The sequence below is a fragment of the Balaenoptera ricei genome, chromosome 10, assembly GCF_028023285.1.
Source record: "Balaenoptera ricei isolate mBalRic1 chromosome 10, mBalRic1.hap2, whole genome shotgun sequence".
NCBI lineage: Eukaryota > Metazoa > Chordata > Mammalia > Artiodactyla > Balaenopteridae > Balaenoptera > Balaenoptera ricei.
In genome coordinates, this window is record NC_082648.1 from 83,631,945 (window position 1) to 83,657,500 (window position 25,556).

The 25,556-nt window shown below is 40.7% G+C and overlaps 1 long non-coding RNA gene and 1 other non-coding gene across 3 annotated transcripts in view; one reads left to right on the plus strand and one right to left on the minus strand.

Annotated features, from left to right (window-relative positions):
• Positions 1–25,556, minus strand: part of LOC132372660 (uncharacterized) — a 520,205-nt gene that overhangs the window by 476,096 nt on the left and 18,553 nt on the right. The window lies entirely within an intron of this gene.
• On the plus strand, positions 5,409–5,539 carry LOC132373845 (small nucleolar RNA SNORA18). The gene has a single exon (XR_009505505.1). It is a non-coding gene; the product is annotated as a small nucleolar RNA SNORA18 (small nucleolar RNA).

Consider the following 25,556-nt stretch of genomic DNA (forward strand, 5'->3'; position numbering starts at 1 on the left):
TGTATGGAAATATGTATGGAAATATGTTAATATAAATGTTTCAGACATTACATGAAATTTCTAAAAATCTTATATTTGTATTTGTATGGAAATATGTATGGAAATATGTTAATATAAATGTTTCAGACATTACATGAAATTTCTAAAAATCTTATATGTTCTGGTATAATGTTATAAGTAAGAATCCTAGTTATTACTTTAAAATGTATATCTCAGAAATAACTAATTTTCTTGTCAACTGCATTATTATGAACTTTCATCAAATCTTTAACCGTGGTCATTTTTAAGTCTTTTGTCATTTACAGACAGTTCTGGGTGTACTCTGATGATTTTGCAAATATGGTCCTATAAAAGGGTTTCATCTTCAAGAAATTCATGGAAAAGACTCTGACAAGTACAGGTTTCTGGTAACTGACTGTACTGCTGAACTGAATGAATAAGCATTTTCAGAACTCTAATGAAAAACTGATGAACTCATAAAAGTGCTAACAAAAGATCAAGATGAAAAAAAAAATTAATTACATGGGACTGAGTGAACTGATGAGGATGAGTATAATTTTTGTGACTTTCTGTCTGAATTAAAAAAAAAAAAAATCCCACAAGGACTCAGAGGCAAAGAATATACAAATCAATTTTCACTGCAAAGTAAAGGAGCTGTTACAGTGGAGGATTACTGGACTGAATGTCAATACTATGACATAGTATGAGTGTGTTTCATGTTTGGTAATTGCAATCATTGTTGCTTTTGTTGTGGTCATCCATGTACAATGCTTGGTGTCAGTCTATTTATCTCTTGTAAAAATAAAATACAGTGTGTGTGTGTGTGAAAAAAAAAAAAAAGAAAGGAGGAGAGAAAAAAAAAAAAGAACTTACATTGCTAGCATCACAAGAAAGGGAAAAAGCAAGAAAAAGAAGGAGGAGAAATTGACCATCTCCTCTACCAAGGGAAATCATCACACTGGACATGGAAAACCCTAAGAATTAATAAAGAGCAAAAAGCTGGGGACTATCAGGGAAGGGCATTACTACCTTGGGTGAGCTGTCCTAAAGTCAAGGCTTAGAAAAACAATATTGGGAAACCTGGTTGTTACCACAGACGCAGGCTGCAATCCCCAGTTGAACTTTACCCATAATAAAGCTGTTTTTAAAAAAAATCTCCATCTAAATACTGCATCTACTTCTCGAATGGTTTGAAAGATGGAAGAGGAAAAGATGTGATTAAAACCTGAACAGACACACTTAGAAAACCTTCAAGCAGAACACGTCTTTCAAATATAATCTTAGAACCTGAAAATAGAAAGCGAATAAAATTGGAATTATTTTAGTGAAAGGAGAGAAAAGGAAGTTAGGAAGCCCATCCACTCAGCATGTCCCTCACCTCCTGCAGAGCCTCTGAGTGCTCTTCGGAGCACAGCTTGAATATCACTGCCTTAAACAATTAGAATCACTGGCCATTTAATGCATATGGTGAACTGGCCATATTTAAGGACCTATAGGTTGACCAAGGACCTCTGAGCTGCTCTGGTTCAAAACCCTAAGCACGGCAGATCAGATTAATTGTCTCAGGAATCTGGGGAGAACACATACAAGGAAATAAGGCTGTTAAATGTAGGTGACCCTGAAAGGGTACTAAGAAGGGTCATGAACTTGAAAAGAACCATAAAGCGTAAGTAAAATGAAGAAGCAAAAGCTGTAAGAGGAAAAACCTAATCCAGCAGTTAAGCCAGAAGGAAGCAAGACGTGCAGAAAGTGAGTCCCATTAATAGTGAAGCACTCGAGTAGAAATCTACCAACAGGTGTAGCTGAGGTCCCTTCACTGGGCATTTGGGGATTCCTTCCTCGCCCCGCACGTAGTAAGCACTCAAGAAGTAGATACTTTGAGCATTGAAAACAAAGGTCACGTGAGTCTTGCCCCACCCTGCAGTCCCTGCTCCCCCGGAGCCTTGGTGTTTGCTTTCCCCAGGTTCCCACGCGCGTCCTCCTCGGAGCATGCTCCCCACGGCTCGGCAGCTGGCACGAGAATTTCTTCACACCAAAGCAAGAGCGTGACTGAAGCAGGGACGTACCGCATTTAGGGTACTTTCAAAAAAATGAGGAACAGAGAGCAGAACTTCTGGAAATATAGAACCAGAGCTCGGGACAGAGGCCAAGGTAAATGCTGATTTGAAGGCCATGCCCATAAAAGCTCTACAAAGCAGACACACAGAGAATAGAGCTAAGCATAGTCCTGAGGAAATCCTTCACTTAGGGGAGGAGAAGAGACAGAGGAAGCAAAGGAGACGGAAGCCGTACTTTCGGAAGGCCCCAGCCTGTTTTTTGCATCAGGCTTATATATAATCCTTTGCACTGACCACTCAAACAGGGCTGCTTTTATCTTATACACAGCACTGTATACTGGGATACCTCTTTCCCTGGCTTCAAATTTTCATGCAGAGGGACCGTGGCAAGAGTAACAGTCCTGGCTTCTTGCCCTCCTCCTTACGCACTCCCCAGGAGAGGAGGAATGACTTACCTAACTGATGAACAGGTAATAGGAACAGCTATAAAACAGGCTCAGTGGGGCAGACCCTGAGTAAATGCAATTGGGAATGACATATGAGTGACCCATTAGGCTCTCAGCTGTGTTCTGTAGTCTCGGCTCTGCAATCATCAACCTAAGAGGATCTTCTGAATCCACGTGCCAATCTGTCAACTGGTTCTAAAATTTGGGCAGGGCAAAGAAAGGCATTTTATTTTAATTTTCAGTCTATTGCAGACTTGTTACTCAGGAGCAGACTCTGAGACAGGGGTCAGCACGCAGGAAGTTGGTTGGGGAATGAGGGAAAAAAGCGGAAATACAGGAGAAGAGGTTAGGCTGTGATGTCTCACAGGGCTGCCAGATTTAGCCAATAAACATGCAGGGTGCCCAGTTAAATTCAAATTTCAGAGAAACAGCAAAAAGAATTTTAGCAGCAATATGTTCCATGCAATATTGGGGACATACTGATTCTAAAAAATTATTTGTTGTTTATCTAAAATTCAAATTTACCTAGACAGCCTGTATTTATTTTATCTGGCAACCCTAAAGCCTCAGCCACCCAGCATGGAGCTTTGGAGCTAGGAGAGCCCTTTCAACCTGCCGTGAGTTGGGCAAGGGTGCTGGGATGTTACAGCTCCACACAGGCTAGTCATTGGAGGCAGCTGCTCCTGGGAATAGGGTAGAAGCTTGAGCAAAGTGGTTCTCTTCAGCCACAGGCAATTCCTGGAAAGGAATGGCAGCTAGAGAGTGTCAGCCAACTATGATCCCAACAGCAAGGGGTATAAGTCCTTCAGTCCTGGAGGGGGGATCTAGGTGGTGCAAAACAGCTTCCACGCCCTACATCTCTCCCCAACAAAAAACCCTCTAACGATGAAACATTATTTATTTAGCCCCTTCTTTGTTTTCAGCAATGTGCTAGGTCCCAGAGACACTTCTGCTCTTATTGAAAACTGTCAGCTGATGAAAAGAGAGAAGCCAATCTAAATATATATTTGGTGAATGAATTCTCAATTTTTTATATTGAGATTCTCATCATTACTTTTTTCCTTGGCTTTTTGATATGGGTGGACCCTGTTTCAATTTTTTGTTCAAAAATATTTTTTTGAAGACACATTTAATCCTATTACCATCCCAAATAAAAAATTTACCGTAAGTTAGGGAAACAGGATAATTCCTTAATTTGATAAGAGGTTTCTACCAAAAACCTAAAACAAGTCTTGTTCTTTTCTTTTTTTTATTCGACTCTCTTTTTTAAGTTGTTATCATAGAAATTTTCAAACATACACAAATATAGGGAAAATAGATTAATGAGCTCCATGTACCTATCACTCATCTTCAACAATTATCAACATTTTGCCAATTTCCAAATATCATTCTGAAAAATAAAATGTTAGACCACATCTCCATAAAAGTCAGGAACAATATAATATGATGCCTACTTTTATGGTCAATAATTTTGTCCTAGAGTTACTGGTCAATACAAAAAGATCAGAACAAAAGAAATAAGTATGACTATTGGCAAGGTAGACAGATACCTAGAAAATCCAAGGCAATCACATAATATCTGTATGGACTAATTAAAATTTTCAGAAACACAGAAACAAGATTAACATATAAAAATCTACAGGGGCTTCCCTGGTGGTGCAGTGGTTGAGAATCCGCCTGCCAATGCAGGGGACATGGGTTCAATCCCTGGTCCAGGAAGATCCCACATGCCGCAGAGCAACTAAGCCCATGTACCACAACTACTGAGCCTGTGCTCTAGAGCCCGTGAGCTACAACTACTGAGCCCACGTGCCGCAACTACTGAAGCCCGTGTGCCTAGAGCTCGTGCTCCACAACAAGAGAAGCCACCACAATGAGAAGCCTGCACACCGCAATGAAGACTAGCCCCTGCTCGGCGCAACTAGAGAAAGCCCGTGAGCAGTAATGAAGACCCAATGCAGCCAAAATTAAATAAAATAAATTTATAAAATATAATAATAATAAAATAAAAATCTACAGCCTTTCTATAATCAACAAAAACTGATTTGAAAATGTAATAGAGAAGAAAGCCAAATTCGATTCCAATGAAACCTTGAATTACTTAGGAAAAAACTTTAAAGTATGAAATCTATTGAAGATAACCATATAATTTTAATGAAGGCTGTGAAAGATATTCCTAGATAAAAAGGTTCAACATTATACAGATATTAATGCTCCCCAAGTTAAATAAAAAATGTGATGCAATTTTAGTCAAAATTCCAACAGGATATTTTATAGAATTGGCAAGCTAGTTTTAAAGTTCATCTATGAGATGTGCCAAAAACGTCAACATTTTTTTTTTAGAAAAAAGAACAAGAAACAGGACTTACTTTGTCAAGTGTCAAAATGTATTATGAAGTCACAATAATTGAAATAACGTGAAAAACATTATTGTGAAAAACAGCCAATGATCTTAGAATGTGATAAATGAGGCACTTAAAATCATACAGGTACTGACAAATTATTTAATAAATGGTGTTGGGACAAGGAGCTATCCATTTGAAAAAAAGGAAAACTAAATGCCTTCCTCACACCATACTTAAAAATAAATTCCACATGTATTTAAGATGTAAATTTTTTAAAGGATAGACGAAAAATGGGAAAATATATCTATAATCTTGGGAGGAGAAAACTGTCTTAACAAAACATAAAACCCAAAATATATTATGTGTATAGTAGAAGACATAAAGTCGAAAAGCAAGCAAATTATGACAAAATATATTTGCAACTGATATAATAAAATTTTATACTTTTACTTTGTATACATATATATCAGTTTATCTGAATTATTTAAATATAGACAAATATATTAAATAGATATATATTCATACAAAGAACCTATCAATCAGTAAAAAACAACCCTATAGTTGAGGTCTATCCCTATGGGGCTTTTCCTGTAGACTCACATTGTTGGAAATGCCTCACAGAGTAACTGTGTGGTTTTGCTTCACTCACAGAACTATTTGTTAGATCTTTGGAAAGAATTACAAGATCTGCTAAAAGTATGAAACACCTAGTAGTTAAATTTTTTTACCTTAGGTATTGGCATATCCCACAGTCATTCTTAGGTGTGATAGCTTTGGAGAGAATATGATTTGAACTCATTAGTTTTAGAGGGTGTCTGAAACTGAAAACCAGGCAAATGCATCTACTCTGAGCCTATAAGTGGTCCTAAAGTAAATTACATGAAGAAATTAGATCCCCAAGATTCTAGTGGGGAAATGTTTGATGTTATCAATGTGTCCATATTCAAGTGGAGACAAAAGAAGTCCAACGAAAAGAATTATGGGCTAACTGATAGGACAACTGTGGATTAAGCATAGCTTCTTTTTAAAAGGGCTGTCTTGAAGATAAATCCTGACTCAAACTTTGGAGGAACTAAGGTGACCTTGATAGACAGTGGAGGTGATCACATGTAAAATTCTTTAAATAAAAATTTATTGACTTTAGTTGAGGGATAAAGCAAGAGCCTTGGATGAGCATACACATACTACTATATACAAGATAGATAACCAACAGGGACCTACTGTATAACACAGGGAACTCTACTCAATATTCTGTGATAACCTATATGAGAAAAGAATCTAAAAAAGAATAAAAAGGGAATTCCCTGGCAGTCCAGTGGTTAGGACTCTGCTTTCACTGCCAAGGGCATGGGTTCAATCCCTGATTGGGGAACTGAGATCCCACATGCCACGCAGCACGGTCATTAAATAAATAAATAAATAATAAAAAAGAATAAATATATGTATATGTGTTCAATATAACTGAATCACTTTGCTGTACACCTGAAACTAACACAACATTGTAAATCAACTATATTCCAATAAAATTAAAATATTTTTAAAAATTTATTAACTTTAAATAATTTGCCTAATGTTATAAATAATATTTTTAAACCCTTTATACTATAAAAAAAAATTGACCATCTGATTAAAAATTACCCAGCTGGGGCTTCCCTGGTGGCGCAGTGGTTGAGAAGCCGCCTGCCAGTGCAGGGGACACGGGTTCAAGCCCTGGTCTGGGAAGATCCCACATGCCGCAGAGCAACTAAGCCTGTGCACCACACCTACTGAGCCTGCACTCTAGAGCCCACGAGCCACAACTACTGAGCCCACATGCCACAACTACTGAAGCCTGCGCACCTAGAGCCTGTGCTCCGCAACAGGATAAGCCACCGCAATGAGAAGCCCGTGCACCGCAACGGAGAGTAGCCCCCGCTCGCCGCAACTAGAGAAAGCCCGCGCCCAGCAATGAAGCCCCAACACAGCCAAAAATAAAAATAAAATAAATAAATTTTTAAAAAAAATTACCCAACTGAAAATAGGTAGGGCTTCCCCGGTGGCACGGTGGTTTAGAGTCTGCCTGCCAATGCAGGGAACACAGGTTCGTGCCCTGGTCCGGGAGGATCCCACATGCCGCGGAGCAACTGGGCCCGTGATCCACAACTACTGAGCTTGTGCTCTAGAGCCCGCGAGCCACAACTACTGAAGCCCGCGCACCTGGAGCCCGTGTTTTGCAACAAAAGAAGCCACTGCAATGAGAAGCCTGCGCACGGCAATGAAGAGTAGCCCCTGCTCGCCGCAACTAGAGAAAGCCCGCACATAGCAACGAAGACCCAACGCAGCCAAAAATAAATGAATGAATGAATAAATAAATAAGAAAGAAAGAAAGAAAATAGGTAAAGAATATAAGCATACAACTTGCAGATGACAAGATACAAATATTCAAAACCACATATGAAATATTGTTCATATGAATAAACTCAGTTAATAAAATAATGAGATATAAAGTTAAGGAAAGTAAGTTAATAAATCAAGTTAATAAGATAATGAGGTGTCAATTTTTTTACAAATTTATTTATTTATTTATTTATTTATTTATTTATTGGCTGCATTGGGTCTTCATTGCTGCGCACGGGCTTTCTCTAGTTGCGGCGAGTGGGGGCTACTCTTCGTTGCGGTGTGCAGGCTTCTCATTGCAGTGGCTTCTCTTGTTGCAAAGCACAGGCTCTAGGCGCATGGGCTTCAGTAGTTGTGGCACGTGGGCTCAGTAGTTGTGGCGCACAGGCTTAGTTGCTCTGCGGCATGTGGGATCTTCCCGGACCAGGGATCGAACCCGTGTCCCCTGTATTGGCAGGCAGATTGTTAACCACTGCGCCACCAGGGAAGTCCCAAGGCATCAATTTTTGACTATCATTCTAAGTCAGAAACCGTAAAGGGCCTGTGATTTTACCCTACCTGCAAGCTAACAAATTAGCTTACCACAGTATAATATACATTCTGACAAAAGAATATAAGGCACCCCCCTAAACAAAATAGATGCTCTGATCAGCAAATACATGTATAAAAGCTGTTTGGTGCTTATGTTCCTAATTTTAAGCAATTGGCATTCTGGCACATGCATCAGTCTCTTAGAAGTTTGGTTAGTGTGAGTCAATCACCACATATATGATCAACTGTGAATGTTAACTGATACAGTGATATTCTTGGACCTGCAAGTCTGGGAACAGAGTCAGGACCCATATTGATTACATCAAGGTACTGTCGACCTGCTGGACAAACAGCCTTTCCCAAAGACATTTATCTCTCTGATCCTTTGCAGGCCTTCATCAAATCAGAACATTTTCAGCTGTTGCTCTTTTGAGATCACTTCCAACCTCTCTCATTATCATAGTCATTTCCAGTTTGTTAGTTCTGGTTAAAAAATATCATCCAAACTTGAACACACTACTCCAGACACAATCTGAACAGCCCAGAATATATCATCTGCACTGGACCCTATTTTTGTCTGAATGTGTCCTAAATACGAACTGGCTTTTTCACCAGCTGCTATACTTGTAGAATCTTCTCAAGCTTGTATTTAACCCCAATTCCCAAGTCTTTTTCACATGGGAAAGGAAGATAATAAACGTAGATGAGAGCTTGTGCTGTGGAATCAGACTTCCTAAGTTTGAATTCTTGCTCTACCGTGTGCTGACTAGGTATTGTTGAGAAAGTTACTTCTTGTCTTTAAACCTTAATTTTCTCACCTGTAAAACAGCAGTGATAACAAGAACATCCACCTCAAAGGGTTATTGTAAGGATTAAGTAAGTTACCTCAGGAGAACTACTTGGTACAATGCAGGCTATTTCCCATGCATCCCACATTGCACTGAATACATCTTATTTAATCCTCACAAGAATATTATGATGTACATATTATTGCATCCATTTTACAGATGGGAAATCTGAGGTGCATAGAGTTTAAGTAACTCGCCTAAGGTCAAAGAGTTGCTAAGTGGCAGAGCCAGGGTTGCAATAAGTTCTTCCTGACTTCAAAGACAAAGTTCTCTCTCTTGTACCATTTAGAAGCATTCTTCCCCTTCCTGTATTTCTACATTTTTTAAGCCCTTACAGAGGATAATAAACAGCTAGGAGTACAAGCTCTTGGGGCAGACTGCCTTGTTTGATGAACTGGAGCACGTTACTGAATCTCTACTTAAATGATCTGGGATAAGTTACTGAACTTCTCCATGCCTCAGTTTCCCCATCTGTAAAATAAGAATTTTATTTAGCAATACCTACCTCAGAGATTTCAGAGCTGATTAAACAAGATAGCATTTAACACAGTGTCTACCCACTGGCTAGTACACAACAGACGTTAGCTGTGTTATCCCCTTCCCACTCCAGGTCACCTTGCCAATACCAGCCAAGTCTTCTTAGGAAACCATCCTAGAGTATTTCCACGGATCCACATCAAATTTACAAAATTTCTGTGAACTCTCTCAAACACATACTTTCCTATATCTATCAGACTATGTCTAGAGTTCTTTTACTCACTTTTATGAAATCCAAGATAATAGGGTTGAAAAGAGGGAGAAATAAAGGCAATCATAACTCATAATATGCATAATAAGGCCCAGAAATAATAGAAAGTTGGCTTCAGCTATGACTCATCAAGGGCTATTTGCATCAGTTCCTCCTGCTTTACCACAACTCACTTCTCTTATTGCTCAGCCCTATATATTTATCACCCGCAACTCACATTTGTGGGTACTGATTACAAAATGTTCTTTTGTACATCAGCCCAGCTGCCAGGAGATCCCACCCCCACACTCAGAAAAAATGGGTTCAGATAACTAAGCTTTCAGTATTTCAAGGCTGAAGGAGAAGGAACTCATAAACCCCACATAAGTTCTGTGAGACTGTCCCCATTTTACGGCTGAGGAAGACGGGGCTTGTCAAGGCCATTATTTGTATTTTACCCAAATCACAGAGTTGATTAGGGGTAGAGATAAGAGTTGACCCAGATCTCCCACAATGCCACTCCAGGCAGAAAGAGCCTGTGGGTTGCCAATAGCAATGTTTCCCAAATTGGTCCTCCATCCACGCGGCACCTACAACAGTTTTGCCATAACTTCCTACCTCCTATGGGATTATTTACTTAATTTTTTTAAATCAATGCACTTTTTGCTACCTAAATTAGTTAGAGAATTCCCGTCTAAATAGTAACGACTGTGAAACAACAGGTTTTATACACCATGTATATTTTATGTAATAAATTTTAAGTGTATTCATTTCCTAGGGCTGCCATAACAAAATACTATAAAACTGGGTGGGTTAAAACAACTGAAATTTATTCTCTCACTAGTCAGGAGGCCAGAAGTTCAAAATAATGGTGTCAATAGGGTTGGTTCCTCCTGGAGGAGAAACTATTCCACACCCCCTCTCCTAGCTTCTTGATGTCCCTTGGCTTGTACACACATCATTCCAATCTCTACCTCCGTATTCACATGAGCTTTTTCTCTCTGTATGTCTCTGTCCAAATCTCCCTCTCCCTTCTCTTATAAAGTCATTGGATTCAAGGCCCACTCTAAGATTATTTCATCTCAAGATCCTTAACTAATTACATCTGCAAAGACCCTGCTACGAAATAAGGTCACATTCTGAGGTCTTGAGTGAAGTTCTGGAATTTTGAGAGGGACACAATTCAACCCACTACAACATGTGAATAACGACTACAATTTTTTTGAAAGTTTATCCACACACCACCAAAAATCATCTCGCATTCTGATAGTGGCTTGCAAATCACACTAGGGAGACACTGATGTACACAACATTTGGAGGTCCTTGGTCACCTCCCCTAGCTTTAAAAGCAGCAGATTTTATAGTCAAGGTGGTTGCGCTTCCTTCACTACATTTGAACCAATGTATGTTTTGGTAAATCAAGAAGTTGGTGGGCTTCCCTGGTGGCGCAGTGGTTGAGAGTCTGCCTGCCAATACAGGGGACACGGGTTCGAGCCCTGGTCTGGGAGGATCCCACATGCCGCGGAGCGACTAAGCCCGTGAGCCACAATTACTGAGCCTGCGCGTCTGGAGCCTATGCTCCGCAACAAGAGAGGCCGCGATAGTGAGAGGCCCGCGCACCGCGATGAAGAGTGGTCCCCACTTGCCGCAACTAGAGAAAGCCCTCGCACAGAAACGAAGACCCAACACAGTCATAAATAAATAAATAAATAAATAAATAAATAAATAAATAAATAAAAAGACCGTGAATTTCTAAAAAAAAAAAAAAAAAAAAGAAGTTGGTCCCCTAGATATAGCTGATTCTCTGGTTTTGAGATTTCAAGAAATATTATTAATAACAGATTGTTTCAAGTGCTATTTCAAGAAGGTAGATGAACACTAGCTTATTGCATGATTCATTATTTTCTGAAATCAGCAGCTGGGCACGTACAGGTCTCTGTGGGATTGTATTTGGGGATTTAATTAAGTCTTCTCTCCACAGAGAAAACCAAAGCCAATTTAAAAGAAGCCATTGGGCAACACTGGACATTGTGAAATTCCACTTTGTGCAGAAAGGCAGGATGCCTGAGAACACGGTACTCAAGAACCCAGAGTAAGCCCAACAACACTCAGAAGACCTTACTCTTCTAGGTGCACAGACTTCATCCCTCTCTAAAGGTATGCATTGGATAAAGGAAATTAAAGATCTCAGGAAAGACATTTTTACTGATCATTCTTTTTAACTTAGATGCTTTTTTGCTCCAAAATATTAAAAATTATCATTTATCAAAAACATAGGAGGGCAAACTGTCTTAAATTAAAAATTATCAGATGGTGGAGATCAATTATTGCATGGGCTTGAGGCAAAACATTATAAAAGATGTATAAGAGCAGATGCTGTGCTTGGAAACATCTCAATAAGCACGTTTCCACAAACACATATGGTGTAGGAGCTTTCACATACATACTACCTTAGTTTTTATAACTGAGTTAAATAATTCAAGATGGTGTAACCAGCATAAAACACTTTAAATAAATTGGGTTGTTGCCATAACAAATAACCTAAACAAAAGAAACAACAACCAAAAAAAGCCACTTACACAAGGGGAGGTGGAGAAGGTCCCAAACTGAAAGGTTCAGTATTTGTTGGCAAAAACTCAAAGTACAAGATCTGACTACCCCGTACCTTGTGTTTCTACAAACAAACACATTTTAAAGAAGCCACCCAAACTTGCATGTATGAATGGCTGCTGGCCTTCAGTGTTTGTCACTATGTGACTCAGTATCACCCAACACCATCGCCGACATAGAGAGCTTTGTAAAACTTTTCTGCAGAATTTCCTCAGAGACTGTCCACTCACCTCACAAGAAAATGTGTTCCTTTACTTTTTAATCACTCTTAGGTTTTCATGATGTACATCACCCAAATAAATAGGAAGGTTTTGGAGGGTCAAGGATGAGCAACTCCAAATGAAAATGTATTGCTTTGTCAGAAACATACATTCTATACAAGAGACAGGTAGCATTCTGATATGTTTTTAGAGGGAAGGAAATGGGGGTGGGGGAGGGCAGAAGGGCCCACTGGAGGAAAAGTTGGAGAATGAAAAAGAAATTGTGGTTTGCTCTACCCCTTTCAGGAATTCAAAGCAGGTATCAATGTACTAAAAGCCATATGGAAACACTGCAGGAAAGAAACCTATTTAACTTGGTTTTACATATCCTTTCTCAAACTGACTTGACTGCAAATCCCCTTCTTCATGTAACAACCTTTAACATCCCAAGTCTTCAGGATGTGTTTTGAGGAATGTGCTAGACTAAGACAGCTCCAAGATGGCCCCACTAATTCTTACCTCCTGGGAATCACACCCTTGTATAGTCCCCTCCCACATTTAATAGATCTGACCAATACATAGAAAATGATATTGCAGAAATGATAGAGTGTGACTTCTGAGACTAGGCCATTAAAGACATTATGGCTTTCACCTTGCACTCTCGTGGGATTGCTCATCCTGGGAAAAGCCAGCCACCATGTCATGAGGATACTCAGGCTGCCTGTGGACAGGACCACATGTAAAGGAACTAAGCACCATGTGAGTGAGCTGTCATGGAAGCAAACCCTGCAGCCTCAGTCAAGCCTTCAGATGACTTCAGCCCCAGCTGACATCTTGACTGAACCTCAGCAAGGACCCTGAGCAAGAACCACCCAGCTAAGCCAGTCCTGAATTTCAAACCACAGAGACTATGTGAGATCATAAATATTTATTGTTGTTTTAAGCCACTAGTTTGGAGGTAACTTAAGCAGCAATAGATAACTAGTACAGGGAATATTAACCTAAAGCATTTGGTATTAATCATTTTGGTTTGTCATTTAACCATCACCATGGGATATGTTTTTACACTATTCTGCCTCTCTAGACACAGTTAATTGGTTAAGGGATGGATTCATACCTAAAGCCAAGCCAATTGGGTCATTCCTTAGGATTTTTGTAACTGAAGCTGGACGAAAAGATTTATTCTCTGGTGGTAAGGCCAAGAGATATGGGACTCAGGAGCTGCCAGTGGCCATATTTCAAATTTCAAAAAATTTTTCCTAAGAAAAAGAAGTTGACAACATAGAAGCAGGGTTGAGAGACTGAGAAAAAAAAACCTAGTAGGATTCAAGTCCCTATTTCCAGTGACTCCTGATACCACCTGCCCCTCACCCTTCTCAATGTGAGCCTTCCAACAAGTTCCCCTTTTTGCATAGGTTGGCTTAAGTTGGGTTTCTAAACCTTTGCCTCCAAAAGAATCTTGACTGACACACCCCCACACAACTTCACGCTCCCCCTAGCACAGCACTGGTGACACTGGGCTGTAACTGCTGTTGCTTATCTACCTTCCTGTCCACAGAGAGTGGCCTTCAGGTTCACAGCATCTGCCCTTCTCTGGAAACTGCACTCAGCAGGGTAGGCCTCTGACAACCATGTCTGTACTTCATTCACTCAAGGTGGACCAATCAGATTTTCCCTCTAGGAATTTGGAACTGAGACCCACAGAGATTGGACACAGAAACCCCTTCACACCAACAATAGCACTCTCAGAGAAGATTGTTAACCTCTAGCCAGTAAGGTGCCCCAGGCTGCCATAGTCCCTGCTCCTTCTGTGAATTCTCTAAGAACCTCCAGTATTCTTCTAACAAGCTTGCAGGGTCAATTCTGCTCCCCAAAGCCAAGAGAAACTTGACTAATGCATGCCCGCGTTACTTAATGCTCCATGCAAGCAGAGAGCTCGCAAGTTCATCATTGTATCTCCAAGGCCAGCACAGTCTCTAGAGTGGAGTCAGAACTTGCTAAATATTTCATGAATGACTGAAGCTCATTGTACGCAGTGGTAGATACTCTTCTTCCCACCTAGATGGGAAGATCTCAATCCTTTTACTCTCTCACCTTCAAGTTCTTGAACTCCTCTTTCCTGGCCTTGGTTTCCCCCTTGTGCTGTCAGCTACAAGGACCAGTGAGTCCTTTGTAGGCAGCACATCACATCCCTGATCAAGGATATATGTTAGAACTAGAAGTCCCAGGCCTCCCAGCATCCAAGAAACTTTACCTTTGACTACACACCGAGGGTCACGAGTCCTATCATCCTGCTTGTACTGTGTACCTTGTCTATGCTGAGCTAGAGCCATGCTGACCAGATGATTTCCATGGCCAGTGCTGGCTTTATCCTGACAATGTCATGTTTTCAGGAGGCTCCTCTGGTTCTTGTTCCCAGCACTGTAGAAGGGGCTTTTTATCATGACCTCACTGTTTTGGGTGGCAAAGGATGAGTTCCAGGGAAATTTCCGCCTTTCCATAAAACCATCCTTCTAAGAACGGACTTCGTGTATGAATAGAATGAGAAGAATTGGTGGGGAATGGGACAGAGCATGGAGATTATAAATCAAGTTCAAGAACTTCCAACTGCAAGAAGAGGAGCTAAGAAATCGTGAGTAGCAGAGGATAAAGAAGCAAACTGTAGTGGACAATTGTTTAGTTGATTACCTAAAATTCCCCCACTTTCTCCCATTTCTAAAAGTACTCAGAGTTTCCTTTGGAGAGCTGCCCCTCCTCTATGCTTAGTCATGGGTGGAATTGATACCCCTTTAGCTCCAGACCTAAATAGCCTGAGACAATCACCTTTTACCTCAGTGATCTATCATCATGTAGCATTTCTCTGGTCACAGCAACTGGTGACATGACATAAACTGGTTTAATAAGAGTGAAGCCCTGCATTTTCTTTGATACTTAGAGGAGAAAGTCTATCTTTCTCTGACATGGAAGAAGTATGTAGACCCAGGAGCTGTTGACGGCCATCTTGCACCCATGAGGGCAGGAAGCCTTTGGATAAAGCTGGCACTTCGAAAGGTGAACTTGAAAAATGAACTAAGTCCTGAGTGACATCACTGAGCTCCTGTATCAAACTTACCCTGAAGGCCATTCTACCTCTCAGCTTTACAGTGATATAAGCCAATAAACTTTCTATTGGGTTAGGTAAGTTTGAGTTCACCTTTCTGGTCCTTAACACCTAAAAGGTATGAACCAATACACAAGGGCTAACTAGCAGGCGCCACATGCTAGAGTCGGCACAGAACTATAGGGATGGTTTTCTACAGTCTCTCAGCCCTGCCCCTCAGTGGGTATAAACCTACTGGTTTTAAAAGGGTGGACTTAGAGCCACTCTCTCAGAGTTGTGTTTTGTATAGCTTCTTTTCACAAAGCGAAAAAATGATTCACCCCCCCGAATCAACTATACTTCAATTTTTAAAAAAGATGTGGTATGTACATGTATACAATGAAATTTTATTCAGCCATAAAAAAAGAAGGAATTCCTGCCATTTGCAACAACATGGCTGGTCCTTGAAGGCATTGTGCTAAGTGAAATAAGTCAGATAGAGAGATACAAATACTGCATAATCTCTCTTATATGTGGAAATCTAAAAAACAACAACAAATAACCAAGCTCACAGATACAGAGAACAGACTGGTGGTTGCCAGAGGCAGGTGGGGTGGAGGGTGGAAGAATTGGGTGAAGGGGATCAAAAGGTACACGCTTCCAGTTATAAAATAACTCAGTCCCGGGGTTGTAATGCACAGCATGGTGACTATAGCTAAGAACACTGTATTGCATATTTGAAAGTTGCTAAGACAGTAGATCTTAAAAGACCTCATCACAAGAAAAAACAATTTTTTTAACTCTGTATGGTAACAGATGTTAACTAGACTTATTGTGGTGATTATTTCACAATATATACAAATATCAAATCATTATGTTATACATTTGAAACTAATATAGTTTATATATGTCAACTATACTTCAATTAAAAAAATTTTTTTAATTAAAAAAAAAAAGCTACCCCACTGCTGCAACACAATGGAAAAAAGACAGTCCCTTTCCCCACTGGGAAACAGAGACAATCTTTTGCAGTTAACAATGGTACACGGAATCGCAATGAAATTTCCCCCCTAAGGGCCTACACTGAAAAACACTGACACTAGACAATTGTCTCATTAAACTTTGTGTTTCCATAATGCTGCACACTTAAGAAGTGCACAAGTGTAAAAAATAATTGAATCATTTTACCCTTAGACCATTTTATATTGTACTATCAAAACTTTAAAACTTTGTATAAATTCAGTAGATTTATTCAGAACACTCATTATTGAGACAATAAAAACTGGATAGTGTTTTCACATTTTCAAGAATTTGAGGTGGGAAAAATAATTAGCAAACTGCAAGGAAATTACTGTAATACAATTTCTTGCAATTGATTTTTATGATAATGAAAATCTACCCTGCTCATTATTGAAACTTACAAAAACAATCAATGAGGGCTTCCTTGGTGGCACAGTGGTTAAGAATCCGCCTGCCAATGCAGGGGACACGGGTTTGAGCCCTGGTCCGGGAAGATCCCACATGCCACGGAGCAACTAAGCCCATGCGCCACAACTACTGAGCCTGCGCTCTAGAGCCCACGTACCACAACCACTGAAGCCCGCGCACCTAGAGCCCGTGCTGGGCAAAAAAGAGAAGCCACCGCAATGAGACGCCCGCGCACCACAACGAAGACTAGCCCCCACTCTCGGCAACTAGGCAAAGCCCACGCACAGCAACAAAGACCCAACGCAGACAAAAATAAATTAATTAATTAAAAAACAATCAATGAACATAAACTTTTGGAAATCAAAATGCTATTTAAGTTTTGTTTTGATACACAGGTCTTAAGATCTTAGAATAAAATATATATATATATATTTATATCAACAGGTTACTCAAGAAAAACACATCATCTGTTTTTCCTCTCTAGAAGGTTCACTCCTAGATGACTTCCATGGCTTAAATCCTGGTGTTGTACTGATTTCAGCAGTCTGGAAGCTTCCTCTGACTCTCCCATTATTTAAGCTTTCCAAGTTTTACAACTTGGTTTAAAACAAAAAATCAAAACCACACATTCTCCTTTCCAGAGCTCTCCTAATAATCTCATTTATCTTCAAGGAGACTGGCATCTCCAAGGGAATCTTCATTTTCCTCTATGCTTGGTTGTCCAGGAATGCCAAGCCCTCCCTTATAGATGATGTTGGACACACATGTCAGCCTGGCGGCAAGAACACGCTCTGGGCTGAAGAAACTGCCATGAGGCTGCCAAGAAAAACAGCACTCCCATCTCCCTTCCCTCAAGGACTCTGTGAGTCTGAACCAGACTTGTAATCTGGACTAGGATCTAAACTTCTAGCCTAGAGCAAACCTATCACTCCAGCCAGGGGCCTAGGATTCTTCCTACCGAGGAGTGACTCAGGAGTAGGCAAGTTAGAATCCACAAACCTAAGCTAACCTACACCAGGGGCTGCCTCTGAACCAAACCATCATTTACTCTTCATCCAATGATTTCATTAACCTCCGATAAAATTAATCAAAGAGGTTTAAGTGGGTTATAACTCTACTCCTTTAAATATATACCCTAGGGCTTCCCTGGTGGCGCAGTGGTTAAGAATCTGCCTGCCAATGCAGCGGGTTCGAGCCCTGGTCCAGGAAGATCCCACATGCTGCGGAGCAACTAAGCCCGTGCACCACAACTACTGAGCCTGTGCTCTAGAGCCCGTGAGCCACAACTACTGAAGCCCTTGTGCCTAGAGCCCGTGCTCCGCAACAAGAGAAGCCACTGCAATGAGAAGCCCGCGCACTGCAACAGAGTAGACCCCGCTCGCCGCATCTAGAGAAAGCCTGCGCGCGCAGCAATGAAGACCCAGCGCAGCCAAAAATAAATAAATAAATTTATTTTAAAAATATATACTCCCTAAATATCCTATTGGCAATCTATACTAATATTTAATTGAGTGCTACTGTATTACAGTAATTGAAGTTATATCCTGGGATTATTTGATATTTTTAAAACCTCAATTTGCTACAATTGGATTAAATGGACCAAAAATTTTAATCCTATGAGTAAATTATACTTCTTCATAGTATAAAGCTTAGAAATACGGACAAACAAAAAGAAATGGAAAAACATTCCTATGATTTTCTTATCATCCAGATGTACATAGTTCTCTTTCCTATGCATATGTAGCAGGATGACATATAAAATATTAATTGCTTTGCTTTCTAAGACTCTGTGTTTGTTGCTCCCCGCCCCCAGCTAGATGGGTGGGCACCCATTATTTTAGAGATTTTTAGCAGAGGTACCAAAGAGAACACACCACATTTTTTTTTTCTTTTAAGACCAAAAGTCACATTATAGTGTAAAACAGAAAGGATTGGAAAAGATATGCAAATAGTTGAAAACAGTTTTTCCTGGACCCTCCCCCCCCACCTCCCACCCCCCGACTGGTGAAGAACCTCTAATTTGGGAAATGGGAGGAGAGTCAGGAGAGGAAGCAAGAGGCTCAAGTGCAGAGTGTGGTAGGGGCCCTGGGCCCTGCAACGGACTCTGCTGACTGTGCCCTGGTACCCATCTTCCTCTTTCTTTCTTACTCTCAGAACCCCAATTTTACTCTGGTGCCATTTTCCCAGCCTTCTTTGCAGTAAGGCATGGCCAGGTGACAAAGTACCAGCCAATCAGATATGGGCAAAAGTCTGCTAGAGATTTCTAGAAAATATTTCACTTTCTTGATATAGATGTCATCTTTTCCTTCTTCCTCCCTTAAGTGCAGAACTGATACCTAGTGTGCAGCAGCCAGTTTGTAACCATGAGGAAACAAGGCAACAGGCTAAGATAGGTTAGCAAACAAAAAGATAAAGGCCCTAGATGTACACCGTCCAATAAATAGCCACTCGTTACATGAGGCTGTCAAGCAATTGAAATGCAGTGAGTTCAAATAGAGATGTGCCGTGAGTGTAAAATACACAGCGAATTTTGAAGAATTTTAGTACCACCAAAATGTAAAAATATCTCCTTATTAATTTTTATACTGATTGCATATTGAAATGAAAGTTTGGGGATATATTGAGTTAAATAATACATATCATTAAAATCAATTTTACCTGTTTCTTTTGCTCTTTTTAATGTTGCTACTATAAATTTTTAAATTATGTATGCAGCTCCCATTATATATCTGTTGGACAGCACTGCCCCAGAACATGAAGGACATCATGGAGTCATTGCACAACTCTTGCTTGTGAGAAAAATAAAGCCTTACTGATTTAAGCTGCCGTACACCACATTCTCTGTTTCTCACAACCAAAAGCATTCCTGGCAGATACAAGAGTCCTTAAGGTGGAGTTTTGGAATGGGTGGAAATTTTTAAAACCCTTTAAAATTTGGGGAGCCCAGAGTAGAGAGGATCTATGAGTTGCGTGTAAGCTGGTGAGGTATAGAGGAGCAGCCATCAGAGAGAAGAAGGGGCAGAGGGGCACATGCATGTATTAAAGGAGCCTAGTTGGCCCCCTGGATCTCCATGGCTCCCAGGTTGTCCTGCAAGAGCATCCAAAATCTCCCCAGGGCCCAAATGGTGCTCGGAAATAAGCTGAGAGAGGAAAAGAACAGCCCAGAATAAAAGATTATCCTTCAGCCCAGACAAGAAATTGCTACAGTGTCAGGATATGACACAGACTCGCTGCACTGGGGGAATGTTGAGGATGAGGCCCCATCTCCAGAGAGACCCAGCATCAGGAAACCAGGTGGACCCAAGCCAGGGCCTTCAGGCTGACAGATGGGCAGAAAGACATCTGATGCAGGATGTCGTGGGCAAGATGAAAGAGTAGGCACCCCCTTCCTGTTGCTGCTAAAGTGGCATTTACACAGCTCCCATTAAATCAATTAAACGAGGAAGCCATTAGACTGAGGTGGCTCTAAAGTCATGGCGGCCGATGTAAGCAAACCAAAATCTAAGCCTGTAAATGACTCAAGGTTACGAAACCAAAATGCTAAGGACAAGCAATCACAAACAGCCATCTAGGCTTTAAGCTGTAGCCAAAGAGTTTCCTTCCTTTGCTTCTGCACCTTCTCTGTAGGTCCTGCCCCTGGCTCCTGTCCACAGAGCACTCCTAACCACTTCCTGTTTGGCATTGCCCCATTCGAATCAATTTTTGCTCAAATAAACTCTTAAAATGTTTAACATGTCTCAGTTTTTCTTTTAACACTCCCCAGGGGTTAGCATCAACTCCAGGGGGGCAAGAGGAATACAGAGAGGAAACAATCCTGAATCTGTCGGAACTTTAAGACTGAAATGACTGAGAAACCACTTAAGTCAACTGGGTTCATCTGGAAGCAACTAAGTACCACTTTCAGTATCCGGAAGAATGGGCAGGGATGGACTTTGGGGGTGGGAGTATGAAGCTAGTAGTCAAAAATTGCGTTTTAGAAAATAATTAAGTCATATTTCTAGCACACCCAATTTCTGCGGCCTTGACATATCATATCCATAGACATACACATGCATGCATTCACACACATATGCACACACATACAGAGTTTTGTGCATACGTGTGTGTGTATATATATATATGTACACAAACATATATATATATATTTTTTTTTTGGCCGCACCACATAGCACGCAGGATCTTAGTTCCCCGACCAAGGATCAAACCAGCACCCCCTGCAGTGGAAGCGCAGAGTCTCAACCACTGGACCAACAGGGAAGTCCCTGCATATTTTTAAACAAAAATAGAATTGTACTGTACACACTGTTCTATAATCTGCTTTTCTTGTTTAATAACATATCTGGAACATTTTTACATGGACCAAACTTTCATGCCAGGCTGAAATGTGCTCAGCCTCTGGGAGATTGCATTTTCCAAAGAGGCCTCAATAACATCTATCCCGCATGCTCTTCTGCAATGTGACCTGGCCACTCCACCATCAGGAAGTGGTGCCTAATTCCCCTCCCCCTGAATCTAGGCTGGCCTTGGTGATTCACTTATACCAACAGAATGTAGCAAAAGTGATGGCTTTGTGACTTCTGAGACTAAATCAGAAAGGCTATGCAACTTTCCCCTGGTACACTTGGATTGTTCACCGTCTGGATACTCTGTCTTGGAATCCACTCACACTGCTGTAACAAGCCCAAGCCCCATAGGGAGGCCAAGTATAGATGCTCCAGGTGACAATTTCAGTTAAGCCCAGCCCACGTACCAGACATGTAAGTAAAAAGTCTCCAGATAATTCCAGCCCCTCACCTTTTGAGTCATCATTAGCTATTCAAGTCTTCCCACCCGAAGCCCCAGGCACTGTGGAGCAGAAGCAAGCCATCTCTACAGTCCCGTTAGATTCCTGACCCATGGAATCTGGGAGCTTAATACAATTGTTGTTATTTTACACCACTAAGTTTTACAAGGGTTTGTTCTGCAGCAATTGAAAACCAGACCACAGGTCCAACAGTATCCAGAGGGTTATAGACAAAATGTTTGTGTTCCCCCCAAAATTAACATGTTAAATCCTAACCTCCAATGCAATGGTATTAGGAGGTGGGGCCTTTGGGAGGTGATTAGGTCATGAGGGTAGTGCTTTGATAAGAGAAACCCCAGAGAGCTCCCTCACCCCTTCTATCATGTGAAGACACAGAGAGAAGACAGCCATCTATGAACCAGGAAGAGCGTTCTCACCAGCCATCAGATCTGCCACAATCTTGATCTTGGACTTCCCAGCCTCCAGAACTGTGAGAAATAAGTTTCTGTTGTTTATAAGCCACCCAGTTTATGGTATTCTGTTATAGCAGCCCAAACTGACTAAGACACAGGGGAAACTAAAATAATGTTGCCAGCCTAAAACTAATTAACAAAGCGAATTCTTCATAAACAGCTAATGCAGTACAATGAAAGTCAAGTCCCAATTTAATTTTTTAAAATTATTTCTGCTACCTTTCTCCTTTGTCAACGTACAATTTCACCATGTGCGGCTAATGCACATTACGTGTCAGACACTTTACTAAGCACCAAACATACTAAGCCTTCATTTAATTCACAAGAACCCTGCAAGAAGCGTATTTTATTTTCATTTACAGATGACAAACCTGAGGCTCAAAACAGTTACTCACCTAATAAATGGCAGAGCAGAGATTTGCTTGCCAACCCTCTGACTCCAAAACAATGCACTCTGCCCCCTACACTCCAAGAGAGTTAGCTGTGTAGCACATGCAGAAAAGCTTACGTAGCATAATAAAACCATATTTTCACCATTCATCTAAAAATAGCGAAATCTGGTCATGGAGAGGATTCCACTGCCTCATCCCTAGTTCTTTTTTGTGATGGTATACTCTCACAATACATCCACTAAAGTTTTATTTCTCAGGTATGTTTATATAATATCCTTTTCTCAGCCAAAATTTTTATCAAGCCTGTTTATTTGTCAACATATACACATATAAAAGACCCCCTCCACCAAGAAACACTAAACATAACATTGTCAATATCAACATACATTGAGCTGTTCTTTTTATACTTTGATTTTTTTTTTTTTTTTTTACTTTTTGGCCGCCCTACACACCATGTGGGATCTTAGTTCCCTGACCAGGGATCAAACCCGTGCCCCCTGCTTTGGAAGCCAGAGTCTTAACCACTGGACCACCAGGGAAGTCTATACTTTGATTTTTAAGAGGGCATGTGTTGACTTATAACTGGCATTCTGTGACTGTAAGAGTGGACAAATAAAGGGGTGGGGGAGACACAAGAAAATGGTGAGAATGACTGAAGCATTTATAATTTATCAGGACATTGGTACTAACCCTTCTTGGTGGTGGTTTTGGTTTTACGCCAGAAACGGGGGATGTAAGTTTAATACTGAAACTAATTCCTGGGACAGAAACTATCAGATGGTTTCTACAAAGATTCATTTTTATATCCTCAGCTTTGATTGTCCTTTTACATCAACAATAGTAATACCAACAACATCAACAAAAACAATATGAACTTGTAATGAGTGTTCACCATGTACCTGCACCAGGCACTAGGTTAAATGCTTTAAGCTTTCCCTCGTTTAACCTTAATAGCACCAGTGTGATGCCATCGTTATTATCATCTGTACTTTACATATAAGGAAACAGCCGTGAGTAGCTGACCCAGAGTGAACGTAGGGGAAGCTGTGGAGCTCTCCTTGAAATAAGGACCATCTGACTCCAGAGTCCACGTTCTTAGCCCTGTCTGTCCTCTTTCCATTTGGCATATGCGCTCTTCATGGGCCCTGCATCTACTGTACATTCTTCCCATGTTTGGCAAATTTCCCACGTTATGAGTCCCACTCTCAAAGGTAGAAATCAGAAACTCGCTTTCTTGGCCTCTCTTGCAGCTAAGGTGCTGACGTGTCGCGTAGGCTCTACTAATCAGATACACCCATATGTAAATTCAATTTGCAGAACAACTGGAAGAAACAGGCAGTGTACAGAATTATTCTTCTGGGAAGGGTGGAAGTGGAGGTGCCCAACGTGGGAGGTGGGAGGCGGCAGACGTCCCAATGCGGGTCTTCACTGCAGACAGCAGTAGAGGGCGTTCTAACAGGGTCTTCAGCGGCTGACGCTGTGATGGCGTCAGTGTAGCCAACTCGTCATTTGCTTCTGGTTGTGAGGCCACCAAGCCTGACTCTGACCCTCCCAGAGTTTCTCTGAGCTATCAGTTAGACCTTAATAAATTATGTTTCTGCTGAAACTGGCTAGAGTAACTTCAGTTACATGGGACTAAAAACCCAACTGGCACAATTCCTTCAGAACTTGAGAACAAATATTTCAAAAGGAACCACACATACCTGTTTGGTTTTTCACAAACTACAATCAATTTTATCATTAATGATTTATTTTAAATGCACACAGCTTTTTCTAAGTGGGTGAGCCTTCGAATAATTCATCAAAAGCAGCAGGACTAGCTAACCTCCTTAGCTGAATAGAGAGGTCTACTGACTTTTTCATCAACTGAGAACCATTTCTTTCATAAGTAGAAATCCCCCCAAAATTTCAGATGTACTATTTTCCCCTTTGGAAATATTTTCTTTCTTGGCTTTTTCGCTATTAATATTGATGTGATATATCTGGTTCTAGCTGTGAATTTAATCAAACTCTTACTCCATTGTCTTAACTTTATTCCTAAAGCCAAACTCTGAAACTTTTGCTAAATCTTGTCAGATATTTCATTCTTATAAAATATAATCCTTATCCTCTACCTCTGTTCTACTGATAGATTGATCACTGCACCTTAAATGATGTTACATAATTGTGAGACATTCAAAACATTTTAATCTGATTTTGCCCACTGATTGTCAACTAATCAACAGTCTTCAATATTACACGTGGTGTGCTTGTACCAGAAATATGGTAACAAATGTTGACTGCCTACTTAACAGCCCTTTTTCCTTATTACTTGCTCCCAGAGCTCCCAGTTTGTGCAGGCATATGGCAGAAACATGCTCCAAGATGGTGGGCTCTCCCCCAACCACAACTAATGAACCCTGATGGTTTCCCTTCCCTTTTGCTTGATTTAGGGGTGGGCATGTGGTGGGCACACAAATCTGACCAATCAGACTGAGGGGTGGTCTAACTTTGGAACAATTTATCTTCCTGGTAAAAACCTCTGTCTTCCTATTTTGAATGCTATAATGCATGGATGTGATAGAGTTGGCAGCAGCCATCCTGTGACTCTGAAGGACTTTAAAAAAATAAATAAATAAATAAATCCACAAGGTCTGGGAGAACAAAAGAAAAGGCAATAGCAAAAAAAAAAAAAAAATGCTGGAAACTAGAAAACAGATGGATGAGGTGTAATCAATGGCAGACCCAATAGAGTTGAATCCTAAGCTGGCAATGAGGAAAGCTGAGAAACAACACGTCAGAATCCTCAAAGGTTTCAGGAACTGGTAGTACCAGAGACCTCTGGTACTGGAGATGGAAAAAGATGATAAAATAAGGAGGCAGCAGTTAACCCCATGGAACAATTTATTCATTCCACACAGCTAGATCAATGCCCATTTCCAACACCAGCAAAAAACTGATTGTTTATTCACTAGAGAAGGTAAAATAGTGTTCTCTGGACTTGAGGACTGTTTAAATTATGGATACTGTACTGAAATCAGGTGTATTAAGTAACGATGTGTTCACTGAAGGCTGAATGCTGAGACCCTCAGCTCTCTTTCCTTATTTGGCTCCCAAAACATTGGCAAACAGATCTTAATCCTCCAGATAGATAACTGAAACGCTTTCCAAGTAATCTAAGTAGCCCAAGAAGAAAGAACTAAAGATACCGTCAAGGGGATGGAGGTTAATCATTCAGGACACCTACAATGAGGCTCCTAAAGTGAACAAGTTACCCATACT